This window comes from Anopheles funestus, chromosome 3RL (assembly GCF_943734845.2).
Source record: "Anopheles funestus chromosome 3RL, idAnoFuneDA-416_04, whole genome shotgun sequence".
NCBI classification, from domain to species: domain Eukaryota; kingdom Metazoa; phylum Arthropoda; class Insecta; order Diptera; family Culicidae; genus Anopheles; species Anopheles funestus.
Window position 1 is genome coordinate 31,695,408 of NC_064599.1, and position 17,585 is coordinate 31,712,992.

Consider the following 17,585-nt stretch of genomic DNA (forward strand, 5'->3'; position numbering starts at 1 on the left):
GATATTCGGATCGGCGGCGGCCACACACCGTTGATGGTTCTTGTTTGGGATGGATCGAGGGTTAATTCGTCTGGAAGAAAACGGAAAGAAAAGTACGTGTCAAAATAGGAAGGAATAGGATGATTTTTTTTTGGATTAGTATCTAATCTACAACACATTAAAACATCAATCAACTCCAAGCAAATACCGCGCACAACATATATGTAGTAAGGGCTGCTAACTTATTGCACTAGATTTGCTATAAATGTTGGGAACGGTGAAAGCACGTGTGATGAATTAATACGCCCCTGTTTTGCCCTTCTCTGTATCTTTCGGGTGTTTGTAAAAGGGGGAAGGTAAGCTTACAAAACCTGTATCACAAGCGTGGACTGCCAAATTGGATGAGTAAATAATGGTTCCAAGCATCTACAGCACTATTCGTACATCAAAGCTGATTTCACAAGAAAGATCGAACCGAATGGATGATAGTGAAACGTTCAATGGATAAAATTGTATCCTCTTTATCAAAAAAGGATTACACACAGCAATAGTAGAACGTATGCTGCATTAAGTACGATCCAATAAAATGAAAATGGAATTGTTAAATTTTTTTTTTGTAAAAAATTGTAGGAAACAAGCACAGATCGACAAAATCAACTTTATATGGACGGTTTGGAATCTTAACAATCAGTTTTTTTTATAAAAATGTTGAAATACGGCTCCTGAAAGTGAACGGAATATTCAGTACACTCGAAAGATTATATTGACAACATAGACTGACACAGTGTTCTATAAGGCAAGAAACAAGGGAAGACGTTGTAAAACATGTGAGACAAACAAAACATCGAACTAGATATTCATGCCTGGAATCCCTTCTTGTACAGTCCATGTAGTAATATATTCCGTAACAAAACTTCAAAAAGGAATACCACACCTAGCGACTTACTTAACTAATTTTTTGTTAAGTCTGAGAGCCGAGGGATCAAAAATGAGATTTGATTCAGGATCTTTGGCAAAGTGCGACTCTTTATCAAATCCATCAAATGTGTTCAGATCAAAGCTCCAGAAAACCTCAAGGATTATTACAAATAATCCTACAAATCTTTCAAATTTCGTGTATGAAAATTGATTTGATTTTTCAAAATTATTTATATGAATAGAATCGCTATTTTATGACTCGTCGGATGATGTTATTCTAGCGAGAAAACGTATATATAATAGCAAAATGGAAGAATCAGGTTCTCATCAATATTTATGAATTGTTGGAAAAGCGTTTTGCTACAATTTGTTAAAAATATGAAGAAAAAAGATGACAATTATTTTTCAAGATTTTGATCACTAATTTGCTGTGTATTATTGCCTCTTTAATTCAAAATGTTTGTCGAATAGTTTTTCATGTAACACAACCGACAGTTGACAGAGTATCCTTGAAGCACAGGTGTGTTTATCTGAAATGCTGTAAGCTTCATAGAGCTTAAGACACAAACAAAGATCATGGATATGATGTTATCAATCCCGTTCGTTTCCACCGCTTTGATGTAGTAGAAGTTATCTTTTATATGGGATGAAAAAGATTTTTCTCGATGTACTAAAGTCGTAATTTCATACAATCAAAATATATTTCTTTAACTTGAAATATTATCGAAAAAAAAGGATTAGTTTGCAACATAGTCGAATTACGGCCATAAGAAAATAAAAAAAAAAGAATTTTAGATATCTACATTCAAACCAACGGAAACTTTAGCGAACGAACTATCCATATTTCGTGGGCAAGAGCAAATATTTGCAATAAAAATATAACGCACCATAATAGGCCATAAAAGTTCGGTATGAGCATAACACACACCGTGTTATTTGAATAAGAACTTGCCATTTTTATGTTGTTTTTTTTTTCTTGGTTCTGTTCACCATCGTATCGGAGGGAAAAAAAACCGGTGGACACAAGCGCTGGGTTTTGTGCGTTCGTTCATGAGACGATCGAAACGCGCACATGTCACCAAGTACCAAACCATAAACCGTGGAACTATGGTGTGCCGAAGTGTGTGCGCGCATGTTGTTCTGTTTCTCGATTTGAAGCTGTATTTTTTTATCTTATTGCAAAAAAAGAGAAGCAAAACACAGAACCTGTGCACCGGATGGGATAGGAATCGGTTAAGTTATGTGAGATAGGGTCGATACAAACTGGTGACGCTGGTTGTTGGTCGATCGGCTGGACCCATACCAAACCCCCTGCATATAGAAATGCCCACAGGGGGGAGGGAGAGGGACAGAGAGCGAAAAAAAATCTCCAAGAACGCACGGAGCACAAGTGTGGCGGCTTTCAGAGGCTGAGCCGGTATCAAGTTAATACCGTTACATGAACTAACCGAACGGAGACTCGTAACACACAAAAAACCAGAAGAACCGAACAACCAACCAACCACCAGAATCCCCGCCACCCAATGTTGGGTGGTATAGAATGGCAAGCGCATGGGATAACACATCACGACTGCTGAAGCAGACACACGAAATAAGCGGTACGCAAGAAGGCAACAGAAATGAAAACAATGCCAAACCAAAAGAAAAAAACGCACATATTTGGCACGACAAACGAAAGAACATGATTGCGACAAATGAGCATACAGTACAGCATATATGTGAGGATGTTTATATCAAGTTCTTCACACGAAAAGGGATTATAATTATCAACATAACACATGAATGTTTTATAAAAATATATTTACATAATTGAATTCTACGAAAATGAAGCATAAATATTATCACCCCAACAAATCGTAGTAGAAAACTTTAATAGTTCAAACTTTCGCAGCACCCAACATTGCACCGTAAAGGAACGTAATGTTACAATCATTCCGAAACAGGACAAACGCAAACAGTCTTATAGCAGCCAAATTGCACACATCTGTGAATAATGACGCGTTATTGCAGTGAAAGAGAAGGGCCAAAAACGGTCCTGCTGCTGGCTGCTGTTGTCCGCGTTGTATCGCGGTTGCACCAAAAACACCCTACTACGTGGACTGATGACTACACGACGCGGGATGATATGAAGACGAAACGTCATAAAAGGAAAGCCGAGAACAACAGCAAAACGTTAACATCACATTGAATTTGCAATTTTGGTCAGCATAATCGTGATCTTTTCCCTTGCTTGTAGATACTTCTGACCGAGATGACCAAATTGTGTATGTCCGCAAAGCAATTGCATCACTACTAAAGACGATCGGCAGCAACAAGGAGTGGTTGTGATGCATAATTCCTGAGAAATGGATAAAGACCATTTAAAGCGAAGGAAGATATCAATTTTGTTGATTAATTTTTATAAAATTTACCAATAAAATATACGATATTACAGTTCAAGAAAATAAATCCGTTTGGATTCAAATTTTAACTGTTTCTATTAGTCATGCGCGTATTGAATCAGAACCGTTCGATTTGTTCAAATCTTTATACTGAGTGAACGATATCGGCACAATAGAATTATGAATGACGATTCTCCCGCACTCCAAGCGTACGGCGACAGTTCAATGTGAGGATGATTCAGTTTGCCGACTACACATACGAATGCTCTTTACTCGTACTGAAACTGCCAGTAATACACGTACCAACACATTAGCATATTCAGTTGCGGTCGGTTCACATTAGTGGTGGGAACTCCAGAGTGGATTCTTGAATCCACTCCGACTCCGACGTATAAAAACCGGAGTAATTGCTCCGGATTAAACTTCGGAGTAACTCCGGAGTAATTACATAAATTTAAATTGTTCCATATCTAGTTTCTATTGGACAATTCAAACCTCGCAGATAGAGCAATAGCCTTTTTAGGTTTGGTAGGCAAACAAAAACCCTCGGAGACGACAACAACGCCGGCGGAACACGGAACACACGGGACAGCAACAGCTACCGCCGTAACCGCACCTAAGGATGACGACAACGGAAGCAGCAGCAGCAGCAACGAGTAACCAGAGCAGCAGCAGGAGCTAGACCCCACCGGAAGTAGCGGCTACGGACGGGCGGAATTAAGCAGCAGCAGCGGAAGGAAGGCACGAAGCAGCAGCAGCAGCTGAGACAACTAGGACGGATGACGCAGTAGCAGCATTGGAAAGCAGCAGCGCGTCAACAGGATGGGTGCATCGCACAAACGTTCCTGCATGGAGTACTACGCACATCAAGCGCATCGGCAGGGTTCGGATCAGGTCGAGGAGTGGTTTAGTTAGGGTCCCATCGGCTGCCGGGTCCGCTTCTCGGGCCCAGCGTCACGATGAATCCCACATAACCCATCTCGGAGGGATTGGTTTGTAGCCGCAAGCCGCCCTTCGAGGTGGGTACCTTTTGAAGGTTCCCTCCCCTTTAAAAAAAAAAAAAAAAAAAAAAAAAAAAAAAAAAAGGCAAACAAAAACCGACAATAGAACTTCTCAACCCTATCAGAAAGCGTTTTCTGATCAGACAGCAAGAAGAAGCCGGTTGCGGGTAATGGATTCCGAAACATGTTGGAAAAAAAACACAACGATTTACACCACATCAGTACAAGCAGATACGTATCGGGTCTTTAACAAACGCAACACAGCACGACCCAAAACGGTAACAAGAGGCTTTGATTTCCCTACTTCGGTACGCACATGACGCACCGTTTTCATGATATGCGCGTATGTCATCGGTTCGATTTTACATGCTCAGAAACTTATCGATCAAATTGTTGATAAGAAGAAAAAAAAGGTGCAACTGGTAGCGCGCGGCAGCATGATAATAGGCTTTGTAAACATGACGACGGCACTACTAGGCAACACCATCGGCAACCAGGGTCGGCAACCTTATCTAGGATAGCGCAAAAAAACAAGGTGACAAAATATTCAAATAACCTGTGTGCGTACTCGTTCGCTCTTAACACTTCGTGTTATGCTTTATTATGTGCAAATATTTTCAATTGTAATAAAGTGCTTGCTGGTAGAGTTAATGGGTAGCGATCATTCACACGACTGGACCAGGTACTAGGATCCGATCGTGACCCTTTTCGCGCAGTAACAAGAACTGATTGATCAAATTACGTGTTAAAAATAAGTCAATTAAACCATTTATGACAGTCATTAGTCAGTAGGTTATTAAGACAAAAATAATTAATTCTCTAGATGTTCAATATTTGTTTGATTACTTCCTCCCCTATATTGCAGTTGATCGTGTTTATGATCACCAAAAGCTACAAAACTGTCACACTAATTCAAAAGCAAAAACAGAGAATTTCTGTTCGGTTCGAATCAATCACTGCCCCCTTTTGCCTTGTTCGTCTGGAGTGGTGAATGGTAATAAAACAAAAAACTGGACATCCGTCGTGTGTTACGCGATAAGAACGAAAACACTCGTGCCGATCCCAAGAGGCGTATCTCGCTCGTTTGTGGTAGCTTTTTGTTTGAATAAAAAAAACCGCCACACCAACAATCGAGAAACGAAACAAAGGCAATGCATAAATGACCGGACGGACATGCATCTTCATACAGCATAGAGACCTCCCCACTATGCACCACGTAAGAAATGGCCACCATTTAAAAGAAACTGACTGTAAACTGTTGTTGTTTGGGGGGTGGTTGATGGTGTTAGTGTGTCTTTAGCTGATATCATACTGAAAACAGTAACGCGAAAGATTTCTTCCTTACTAACTAAAAGTGGATCAGACGCGCGCAAGAAGGAAAAAAACGGCATTCATCATACTGATGCCGCGCGGTCACCAAGATTGTGATGACAATGGCCACTCTATACACCCGTACTGACGATGCCTGAAGAAGGGCAGAAAGGGATGGGTTGGTATAAAAGTGCTGTAAGTAAGAAAAAATAAACGAAACGAAAAGAATAAATCCTCTTATCGCCTTACGTTCACAGGCACTGGCAACTACCCGACACATGCTTTCTGCCTTTGCCTCCCATTTCGGGGTTTCGGGTTCCTCTCTCTGTTACAGGCTTCTGGATTTGGTCACTGGTCACAGACTTGCGTTCCGCGTTTCGATCGATCGTCCACACACAGTCCCAACGTCACAGCGCACACGAACGATCATCATCAAATATACCGGTGGTGCATCTGCACAGCTTATGGTATTATGAGCCGGATATGGTATGGTCAAGAGAAAACCAAACCCTGAAAGAAGCACTCCCCCCCCTGGGGGTGCGTGCTACGTGGAGTCAAGGGAAACCCTACAAGGGGCGGATACACAGAGAACACGTTCCCTTTACTTCTCCTCGTTTTTAGTCTCTTTCTCCCGGCATTGAGGCAATATTGCATCGCACAAGACTTCCGTACGAGGCTTCTAAAATCAATACACACTCAATGGATGGACACCGGAGCGTACGTTTTGTCGTAGGAATGTGTCTGCCCATCGGTTGACACACGGTGCAACCTGTTTCCCGAAACCTCCGTGTACCGTTGGTGTGCAGTGGATCGATTCCTTCCCATCGTTTCTCCTCATAGAAGGAGGAATGACCACAACAGGGGGAGAAAACAATCGACTAACATTTCTCCATGGCACACTTTTGCGATTGATTCGAACAAAACCATTGTTCCATTTGCTGGTACGCTTTGCGATGCTTTGCCAAAATTTCCATTCCTTGGCTGCGTACAATGCCAGTTAGAGCATACAATTATTCCAAATGAAAAGGAGCTGAATCGGGAACCAGACAGTTTTGCTTTTCCATGGCCAGTTTCCATCCTGTGGTGCATTTGTTTCGAAGCATATTTAAATAGTACCATCATCGGAAGCAGCACCCAAAACACCAAAACAAACACCAGCACTACACACGACGGTCCAACCGTCGATAACCGTTTTACCGATAACGGTGTGCCCTTCTCTTCGGTCCCTTCTGGTGCATCACCGACCGCATCTCATGCAGTTCACGCTTTTGGCAGCATATTCGGAAGGGAAAACACACCAATGTGACCGCAGAGGCACACGATAAAGTGTAATACACATTATAAAATGGACCTAAAAACGAAACAAAAACAAAGAAAAGCAGTTAAACAAACCAGTGCAAATGGTTTTGCCACACATACACACGCTTTTGGGGAGAGCGAGACTTTCCCAAACCGGTCACATTCCTTCCGGTCAATATCGGTAGGGCAAAAAAAAACGGCGACATTTAGTGAGCGGTTCGGTACTTCGGTATCAGAACCGAGGCAGGAGTAGCAGTAAATCGGGAGCAAGTGAAAACCCAATTGGTGGTAGCAATCATTACATACATACCACCCGGCAACACCGGTTGAGAGAGATCACCGAGCACAAAACTGTCACAAGTGATGCTGCTGCTGCTGCTGCTGCTACCGGTCGGACCGATTATTTCGTCGTCGTTGCATGTGTGTTCCCCCAGTTGCTTGTGACGTGACAAGCCCTTTACCTTACCTTCCACGACACCCGACCAACATCGGAAAGATGATGTTGGTGGCCCTGAAGTTGAAGAAAACTGCGAATGAGCAGACTAAAAAGGACCGGCGAACTGATTTCGTTCCAAATATGTGTGGCAAGCTGGCCAGAGCGCGCTGGCATACAAACACACAGAGATCGTTGGCCCACTGTTCTGTGGGTAACAGCGGCGGCACACGTCACATCCGCTTCGGGCATGGATGTGGCGCGGTAAGCGGATTGTTGTAAGCACCGCGCTGTGGTTCTTCTGTGATTGATTTCCCCCTCCCACTGTGTTCGTCTCCTGGTTCCACTGTCTTTCTATCCCGTTTTTCACCATTAGCGCAGAGGCTTACTTTTGTAACCATTATTACTGCATGAATGGATCGCGACTGTTCACGCGCTGGTTGCTACGATGCGACTTTTTGCGCCTGTTTTGTCGAGTCGGAGAAGAGACGGTCATGCCAGGAAATGAAAGACAAAAAAAACAACAAAACGGTAGGTTTTTGGGGGGAAGAGGGGAGAGATGCACTTACCAGAAGAAAACCCCGATTCGAAATGAAGTGACAGAGTGGAGTCCTTTTAGTGCTCAGCGCTGAACGTTTATGCTTTTTCCTCCCGTTTTTTTTCAATTCCAAAAGCGGAACCGGCAAACGGCAAAGGAAAATTCAATCGATCGCCAATCCGCGTGCACGCACACACACACACACACGCACACACAAACGGGCGCGCACACGCACGTTCGTGTCCGTAATACACCGTCGTCAAACACACTATGGAAACGTCAAAAAACCCCGACTATAGCGAAGGAACGCGACGGCAATGGAAACAAAACATTTATCACCCCGTAAACCACCCTACACGCGGCTGCACGACTGTACACGGTGTGTGTTTGTGTGTGTAGTGGAGACAGTTTTTTTTGTATGACGCGAATCACAATCGAACACAACAATCCCGCAACGTACCACCCCGGGACACGGCGAAACGTAGAAAAGAAGCCAAAAGCGCGATCTGCCTTGTCTCTCGAGAACCCGCGATTTCATGCCATCGCCAACTAACACACAGCAGCCAGCGCTGATGTGTGTCTGTGTGCGAAAGGGATGGAGCATGCAGCGGGGTCCAGATTGCACCGTGCACGGGTACCGTGTGCGAGTGCGAGCGAACGATGAAGTCGCACTCTTTCCTTGCGGTTTCCACACACAAGCGCGCACGAAATATTTCACCAAGAAATGGCCGCACGGTTTGCTGTACGGTGCATGTGCCGAATTTTAGAAGCGCAATGATTTGGCATTTGCTCTAATGATGTTCTACAGCAGCTTCGTTATGCTTTTTTTATGTCATTCGCTGGCGGCTTTTCTGCGTTCTTTTCTTTTTCGTATGTGATACTAGATTTTTCTTGTCACCATTCACGATTAGATGCGATAGTGTGGTGTACGGCGATGCGATACACCGGTTTGTTCACACAAGCAGTCACCCCCTTTCGCCTTCCCCGCGATGTCAATCACAGCCTACTTTTCTTGGCCTTTTTATTCCTTTTGTTACACCAACGGGGGCTTTAGCGTCAATTCATTCACGAAACAATCACGTTTGATATTTTGCGCGTCACTGTATCTACGGGCGATGGCACGATGTACGGCTACACACGCTGCGGTACGGATGAAATGTTCTGCGAAACCGCGTTACACCGAATGTGTCACACTTTCTTTGTATAATTATCTCGCATTTCTCGCTCGGCATGGTAGTCCAGGCACACTAAATTGACGGTGCTTTTCGCTATACTATCACTGGTTCGAAGAACTTTCTTGGCATTACGCCCGCCACCGTGAAGCCTTCCGTTGCAGGTGCAGGTGTGAGAGACGGTGGTGAAAAATCGAAACGCGAAAATCGACCACCGTTGTCGTCGTCGTCGCCACACGCTGCCGCTTGCACATACAACTCCGAAGGCGGAAGAAAATGTTGGGAAACTACCGAAAAATGTTGAATACCGCAGTTTCAATCTCACCGGAAAACTGGAGGATGGTGATCGGTTTTCCAGTGTGCCGATGTGTGTGGTGTTTTAAAAAACTACTATTTTCGGGATTAATGAGAGAAATGTGGGGAAGCGTGTGTAGCTCAAAACAAAGATAATACAAAACTAGCGAGCGAGTCTAGGGAAAACACACTCGCATCTACGTACGGCCAAACGGGACAACGCGAATCACTGACAGGGAAGATGGTACGCACACTAGCGCACACCACAGCAACCGATACAGCGGTGTGCGACGTCGCTCGAACGGGAATATTGTGTATGCGCAATGCCGCCTTGCACCACTACACCTACATGGCGGCTGCTTGCGATAAAATGATCGATGCGTTTTCGCTCGCACGTTGAAAGCTTGAGAAGAAGCTGTTGGTGATTGAGCGTAGGCAGAAGCTCATGAAATTCCTTAAATTGGGATGATGAAGCTATTTAAACGATTGATGTATTATCTAAAAAATATGGTTTTGTAACAAATGCTAAATCACCAACAAAAAAAGTTACTTTTTTATGATTAGTCAAAATGGTAGTTTATGTCAAGCTGGTTTGAGATAAATTTTTGTTTCGAATCGAGATCAAGAAAGTTTCAACCCTTATTAATAATTCAAACAAACAGTTGAACTCCACGATGGATTCAATTTAGGGGTGAGAAATCGTTACGAAGGGTTGATACATTTTACTAACTTCGGTTCTATTAGTGCTTCCATTTATCGTAAAGCGGAATAATTGCTCCCATATAATGCGTTAAGTATCTACAATTGAATGAATCGTTCGCTTTTCCCGCGGATGTATTGTTGGAGACTCATGGCTAAGTTTAATAAGCATGGTCAATCACAACAACGCAATGATTATTTTCGAACCACGTGGTCGCTCTAGGCACGGTTCAGTTCATTTGATGAATTGAAGATTCCGAGTTACGTCTATTAACTCGAACCGAAAAGCAGAATCGTTCGTGAAAATGTCTGAGGGCTCCATCGATTGTTAAACAATCAGGGCCATTTTAGCGTGAAATGTAATCTAGATGATGATTTTCTGCTCCTGCTAACTTGTAGATAGGAATCGGTCGCTGTAAGAAGTAAAGAATAGCGTAAGAAAATACTTCTTTCCGGGGTTTTGGCGCGCGCGCGAGAGAAAAAAAAACAACCATAAGAAAGGTAAGTTTACCCAAAAGGGCGATGAAATTGCTATCCTTGCAACCCGTGCGTTGGACGCGGTTTGAGCGACTACGTACCGAACCACGGCACAGTTCAATAAGAAAAACTGTCCTGAACGGTTGTTTCGCCACGTTTCGTGTGCTATTATGTATTTTTTTTGTTCCCCGCCTGCGAGAAGGATCATGTCGCGCGAGACGAACGAAGTAGCACAATAGAAGGACCGTTTTTATCATGACGAACGTGCCATTCGCGAAATATCGGAAAAATTGCTGCATAAGCTTATATTTTGATCCCTTCACTTTCCTTTCCCAATACATCTTCCGATCTGTGGCTGTTTCAGCGTTTCAAAAAAAAAAACCACGGTGGACGGTTAACAGCCTTTTTTCCCATTTTATTCACCTTTTGAGCACTGTTCCGTTCGGTCCGCTGAAATCATTCGTGTTCCGATCAGTGCTTAGGGAAATCGAATGGTCCACAAAATAAAAAAAAACGCGAGTGCTACTCACGAGATAGAAAAGCGTTCCACCTCGTCGAACATTTTGCGGGACTGCGGGCAAAGTGATGCCTCTTTCCTTCGGGTTCGTCGATTAAACAATCGAACCTAGAAACGATTGGGCAGTAGTATGTACCGTGGCAATTCAGGAAATATAGAAAAACGACAAAAGCGGAGGTGAATGATATTTTGAGTAAATACTTTGTGCTTATTTTTTCCGCCAATGTTATTTCAGCAAATAAATCTGTGGTATGACGGAAATTGAATTTGCGTTTGTCTGGTACGTTTGTTCGTGGGAAATAAATGAAGAACCCTGCTGAAAATGTTTGTTTAGTACGGTGAGCACTGATTTGAAAAAAAAAACGGTGAAGAGAAAACTGGACATACAGGTATGCTGATATATATACAGTTCGTCAATAGTTATTTTAGTTTTGATTTTTTTTACAATAAGTAAATTTTAGTGTACCATTTTAGCCATGGCGATAGCACTTATTACATTATGTTTGTATGCATTGATGTACGATATTCGCCTAAATGTATGCAATACGACAAAAAAGGAGAGTTTTTGGGCCTTATCTTAGTCGATTTCACCGTTAAGTGGCACTTAGTAGCTGTTCAGAGAAATAGAAACTACAGTGAAATAAACTCCTCAAAAATATAATTCCCAAGATGAATTTCTTTATGTGCAGTAATTAAGGAGGGTTTTGATTCTTAATTAATTGTTAATGACTTAAGAATAATAATGTTTGTGACTCAATAATGTGAATCAATATTTAAAGTATCAGTGTTGTCCATAATTTACGTATTTCTCTATTATTTCCTTGTTTTTTTTGTTCAAACTTTTCTACAAAACAAAGAACGGGAAAATCGATCATTAAGTTGGAGATCGGTGACTTACAGTCTTCCAGGTATTAGTTTGTTAAAGCAAAGATTTATGAAAAAATGCATAAACCAAGGGATTGAAATTTAGAACACAATTACTCGAAATCATTTACATTAACATCTGCTAAAACCCTGAACCCTGGTCTACAATTCTGCAAAAAAAACAAACACTCATGGATATATTAAAAATAAACTTTTGTTGAGCTTCTGAACTATATCTCCATTCTCACACTAACCTGTTGTGCTTGAACGTGCTAATGTATGCAAATGTTCGAGAGCCATGCCATGCCAGACAAATAAAAGTCTTACAAATCTAGATCGCGAAACCAATGGGCAAAAAAAAAGGAAGAGACGAAGTACAACAGCAAACAAATGGGTCAAATACCATCGGCATCAATCCGACTTTGATGGACGTTACCCGGAACGGGTAAGCAGCAAAATCGCAAACAAACGAGTATCGATATCTGGATGATTAATATGTCCCTTTATCCCGACAGTAATCCTTGCAATATGTGCTCCAACCTCGACTTAACACTCTCTTTGGCCTTTGTTGGGGTGTTTGGGGTGTGAAACTTCGGGCATTTCGCGCGACGTGCCAGAAGTCGCATAAAACCCAATAAAAGTGAATCCAATACTTAGCCCTGAACCATTCGCTCAGACATGGATCCACGTTCGTGCTAATTTATGATTCGTCTCATCCTTGCTTTCAAACAAGTCATTCCATGGTGGAACAAACGGCAAAAACGGACGAGAAGAGCAAACAGGACAAGCTGCACAAGTATATCGCACCGTGTTTGGTGTGACATTGCCTATTTCATTTATTTTTGTTTTCCCACTAACGGCAAGTTGCTGGTTTACGGTTCCAACACAAAAACAGACGAAGCATAGGACGTAAGGACATCAACGCGATTTCAATTTTGTCGCCTGCTGTTGGCGCACTTTACTGTCTCGTATACTCACGATAGGTAAGATCAGTTACCCGGGGACGGAGGTGGTCGCCCTTATCACAATGGGTTCTCCAGGAAGGGGAACCATCATCCTTAAACCGTGGATGGTACCATCTTTCGCTTAATGTGTCTTCGGGAAACAAAACGAAAAAAAACCCCCCGCTGTCGCAAACCCGGACGGATGACATCTGATGGTGCCGCGTTGCGTTGTGAAGTGACGGATTGTGGCAGTATTCGCAATAGAGCTGCTACATTTAATCAGCGCCAGCGTGTTTATTGCTATCGGTGAATCGGTGTCATTTGGGTGTTTTTTTTGGTCTCTCCCCAGTTTTGTTTCACCATTTATTTGTTCCCCGTTAGTTGCGACGTGGGTGGTAATGAGCAGTTAAAGTTCCAATAAAAGACAAGTTTAAAATACTTCCAAGCTTTTTTGGGGGCACTTTCGTGCCCTGATGCCGAACGATGGAAGCACAGACAAATCCGACACCATTAAAAAGTGGCCAACCTTCGTAATGCAACCTTTACAGGTTACAGACCGGCTTGGTTGGGCCGGCCTGGTGGAAACAGGGTCATCCTTAATTTATGGCTCATTCATTAAAGATTTCGTCACTAATGCGCAATCGCGTTCTGCGATAAATTAGCTTGATGCTGGGTATACGAGGGGTTTGGCTTGTGTTCTGTTTGTTTTTTTTTCTCTTACTTTTCCGTCTTGTCTTCCGTACCGTTACAGCACTTCATCTTCTTCAAAACTTGTTAAAATATTCCATAAAAGAGGATACAAAACAAAGCAAAAAAAAACGAATACAAAGAGATCTTGCCCTTAGAGGAATCTTTGGATGAACTCTTGAATTTTGTTTTATGATAGAAGCGTAAAACATTAAAAGTATTTGGTGTACTTTATTAACTTTGAAATTGAAGCAGAGGATAAGTACAAGGATTCTTGTTCGGTGACCGTTTTAATTACTCGTGAATGTTTATATATATATAAGAGAAAAACATAATACCTCTAGTTACTAAATTATATAAAATAGTCAAGAAGAAATTAAACATCTTGAGTGAAAATATTTAAATGTTTATGTATAAGGAAACTAAACAAATGTTTAATTTTTTAGGAATACATGTAAGTTAAAACAAATTTATCTAAGAAAGGAGGATTATATTAGTCATCTTCACTATGTTCCAAGTGATATATTTTTATTGTTTAAACAATTTTTTAAAGCTCAAAGTTTTAAGAACATCTGGTAAAAATTTCAAATCCATATATCGAGAGCTAACCATATTACTAACAAAAAAGGTAAGTGCATTGTATCAGAAAGTTCACAAAACCACTTGCCGAGAAACTCTTGAATAATTGTAATTCTCACCAAAAATTCTTCACATATTTTTTAGTACTTGTCATAGGAATAAAACAGAAAGATTTATCTTTGTTTTCTTGGCAAAATGGTGAAACTACAAATTAAATGTCTGCCTTTTTGTCATAAAATAAAAATGAGAAAATCTGTTGTTACAAGTACAACATTTATTTATTTTCTTTCAAAATATTCTTTTCTTTTTGGATTTCGATTTTTTTTTATGAAACGCTAGTAGTTACCCAAATAATCAATTTTTTTACCAGTACTTCGAGGAAGGCCCAGTAAAAATGACAATTTTGATATTTTTTCATTATTTTTTTAGGGACTCTGGAATGAAAATACCTGCAAATGGACTTGTTACGAGAAAGTTTTTTTAAATCCCAAAAAACACCTATTTTTCGAGCTTCTGAGTTAAATATACACAACTAAACTGTTTTAAATAATAACGAAGAAATCAAATGTAATAAAGGGAAATATCAAAATATTCATTTCTGAGTTAGGTTTTTTGTAAAACAAATTTTTCAAATTGCATATAATGAATTGCAAAGAAAACCTTTTATTTTATTAAAATTTCTTCTTCACCAACTCGTTTATAACCAGCATGGATGCTGTTCATTTTTCTATCTATATTCTTTTCGTTTTGTTTTATCGTTTCACTTTGCTCCATTAAAGCAGAGCGGTTAAAACCATTATTATTACCGTGCAGCGTTTATGTTAACTAGCAATAAAAAAATACTCACAATTGAAGCAAAGAACCAATGTCCTTTCCTTGTTTACCCTTGGACGTCTTGAAATGCACACCCCTGCCGCTATGGGACGCAAGTGTTTAAACATCAAACATTTGCACCCTTGTTTAGGGTTTTTCGGAAGATTGCATAAAGCGAAACCTAGCCCGTGCGGGCAAGAGCACAGAGGAAAGCCATAGGCCATAAGTTGTCAAGAACCATCACCGATCAACATCAATCTCGTTCCCCAATTTTGACAGAAAGTCCACGTCCGACGTCGTCTCGATGCTGGTGTATGCGTGTGCCCTTAACAAAGCGCGTAAGGACACTCTCGACGGTACCCGGGCCTGTACGTGGAACGCGGCAAGTGGCAAAACAGAAAAGTGAAGGCAAAAATAGCACCAGAACAAAAAAGGAAGGAACGAAGTTGAAGTAATAATAATATGCTTTGACACTGGATCGGAAAGCGGCAGCCACGAGACACATTTTTGGGGGGGAGGGAAAAGAGCTTGAAAGGGAAAGAGAGTTCGTGTCATTCTGTGCAACCTCATGGTAGAAGCGCTATTCGCGACAGGATTCGTTCTTTTACTTTTTCTTTTTGTTGTAGCTCTGGTTGGCTTCTTTCTTCACGATTTATCCACTTTGCATGCTTGCTGCCCGTGTGCTATGACGATGGTTTATGCGACACGCACAAGAAAAACTTACAATCAAACGACACGACAATGGGCTGCCATGGTGAGAAGAGACTAAAAAAAAAAAACCCCAAACGGAGCTTTCCTCCTCGGTCCCCCAATCGGTGGTGACAATCTTGAGAATTCTTTCACACTTTTTAGGTCTTTTCGTTTTTCGGTGGTTTATTGCGTTATCTGCTGCAAAGGAAAGCGTGTTCAGGAATGTTTCACAGCATGGCAATAAAAAGATGCAAACTTTATCGTTTTGGATCTGCACACGGGCGCATACATGAGGCGCCTTCAACACCTTCACATAAAGCGTATCGGATAAACGATCTGAAGAAAGAATTTCTTTGGTGCAATTTGTGTAACTTGCCCCTTACACTACAAAGTCCGTTGCAATATGATTGTTCCTCTTTTTGTGTTGGTTCTCCATTTTGTTTTTTTTCTCGTTAAAAAAATACTCTTAATAATATAAATATAATTTATAATTGAAGCTATCAAATGTTCATCCAAAAAAGGCATGTTCGTAGCAGATGTATTAATTTGATATTTTCTAAAAAATAAATAAATAAACAACATCCTACGTGCATTTTGAAGCACCGTGCAATGCAAAAATGGCAAAAGTTTCATCTCACGCCAACATCATAATTCTCGATGGTGGGTGTTGAAAATGGGAATGTGGATTTTTTTTTCCTCTTCTAGACTCTTCTTCCACCCCATATTACATTACATCTACATAGCGTATTTCTGTTTTTTTTACACATCAAATACGTCATGCGCAGAGTTGATGATGATGGCGATGATGCAGTTTTCGCTACCTACCCGGGGGGAGTTGCAAAGCGCCCGTACAGGTGCATTATTTTTGTTTGACTGGTGAAACTTTGCATTTAAAACAGGAACGGTTGTGAAGAGCAAATATTTGTCGTATAATATCATGCAATGCTGGGCGGGATATTTGAATTAGTTTATTAGTTTTACTGCATTGTTTTGCGTATGTAATCTTTTGTTTTTATTTTTTTAGAAAAGATAAATCATTAACAAAAAAAGGAGAATTTTGCAAATTGTGTTCCATTTTCTCCATTTGGCCAGATTAATGGGCTTCACTAACATTATGGGCTAAATTGCGAAAAAAAATAAAACAAAACCCATTTGACTAAAAAAAAGTTATGAAGCTGATAAGGCAAATGGAAAACACAATTGTACACACAGAAAAATTCACTCGCTAGTGACTTTGGCTATCAAATATATCACAAATCCTTTCCCACATAAGCCTCTTACCTAACATAAAGGATATATTCGACCTTTTTTGCGTCTCGTTTTGTGCCTCGCCATCCATCCCTTCTTCAATTTCTTCTTTTGCTCAACTTTTCCCTTTTATCTGCTCCCCCTCGCATGATTCGGATTTTTCTACTAGGAAGGAAGGGAAAATATTGAAAGTTATCGCTCCAAAAAGGTAGACTACACTACCTGGACCAAAGTTGTTGGAGGCCGGATAATAGGAACCAGTGGAATCGTCTAGGTTCGGGTAGATTTTAGCTAGAGCCTAAAGGCACAAAAACACAGAAAGCGATGCGGTTTGTTGATGATGATGATGATCATGCTGACGATGTTGATGTCAGAAAGTCAGAATAATAACCCGCCAACCGTTGGATGTTCGGTTTGCTGTTTTCCGCTTTGCTCCGTTTGCTTGTGCTACACGTCAAAGTCGCGGGACTATTTCAACCGAACAACAGCCCACAGGTACGTTCCGATCGATCCACGAGGCAGAATGTATCATGCATCATCTTCGGTGGCGGTATTTTGGAGTACGGCACTGGCCGTCGAATCGCATCCGTCACCCAGGTTGCCCTTAGTAAAACCGAGGTGTGTGAAACTGTGTGTCTATCTGTGAACGGCGTCTTGCGGTTGAAGCGTGTCTGATTAAATTTTCAACAAAACTGCCAACATAAGCTTAAATCATTAGGCAATATTGCACTCGGCGGTGAA

At 41.3% G+C, this 17,585-nt stretch overlaps 1 protein-coding gene across 15 annotated transcripts in view; it reads right to left on the reverse strand.

Moving 5' to 3' along the window:
• LOC125770954 (poly(rC)-binding protein 3) overlaps nt 1-17,585 on the reverse strand; it is a 129,368-nt gene that overhangs the window by 66,834 nt on the left and 44,949 nt on the right. For 8 of the 15 annotated variants that reach the window (XM_049441088.1, XM_049441086.1, XM_049441089.1 and 5 more), the window contains exon 1: nt 9,358-9,525. The exons of 2 other annotated variants lie outside the window; for them this stretch is intronic. The gene's annotated coding sequence lies outside the window, so the exon portion shown is untranslated. 5 more of the 15 variants (XM_049441078.1, XM_049441077.1, XM_049441076.1 and 2 more) reach the window with 5 other exon arrangements.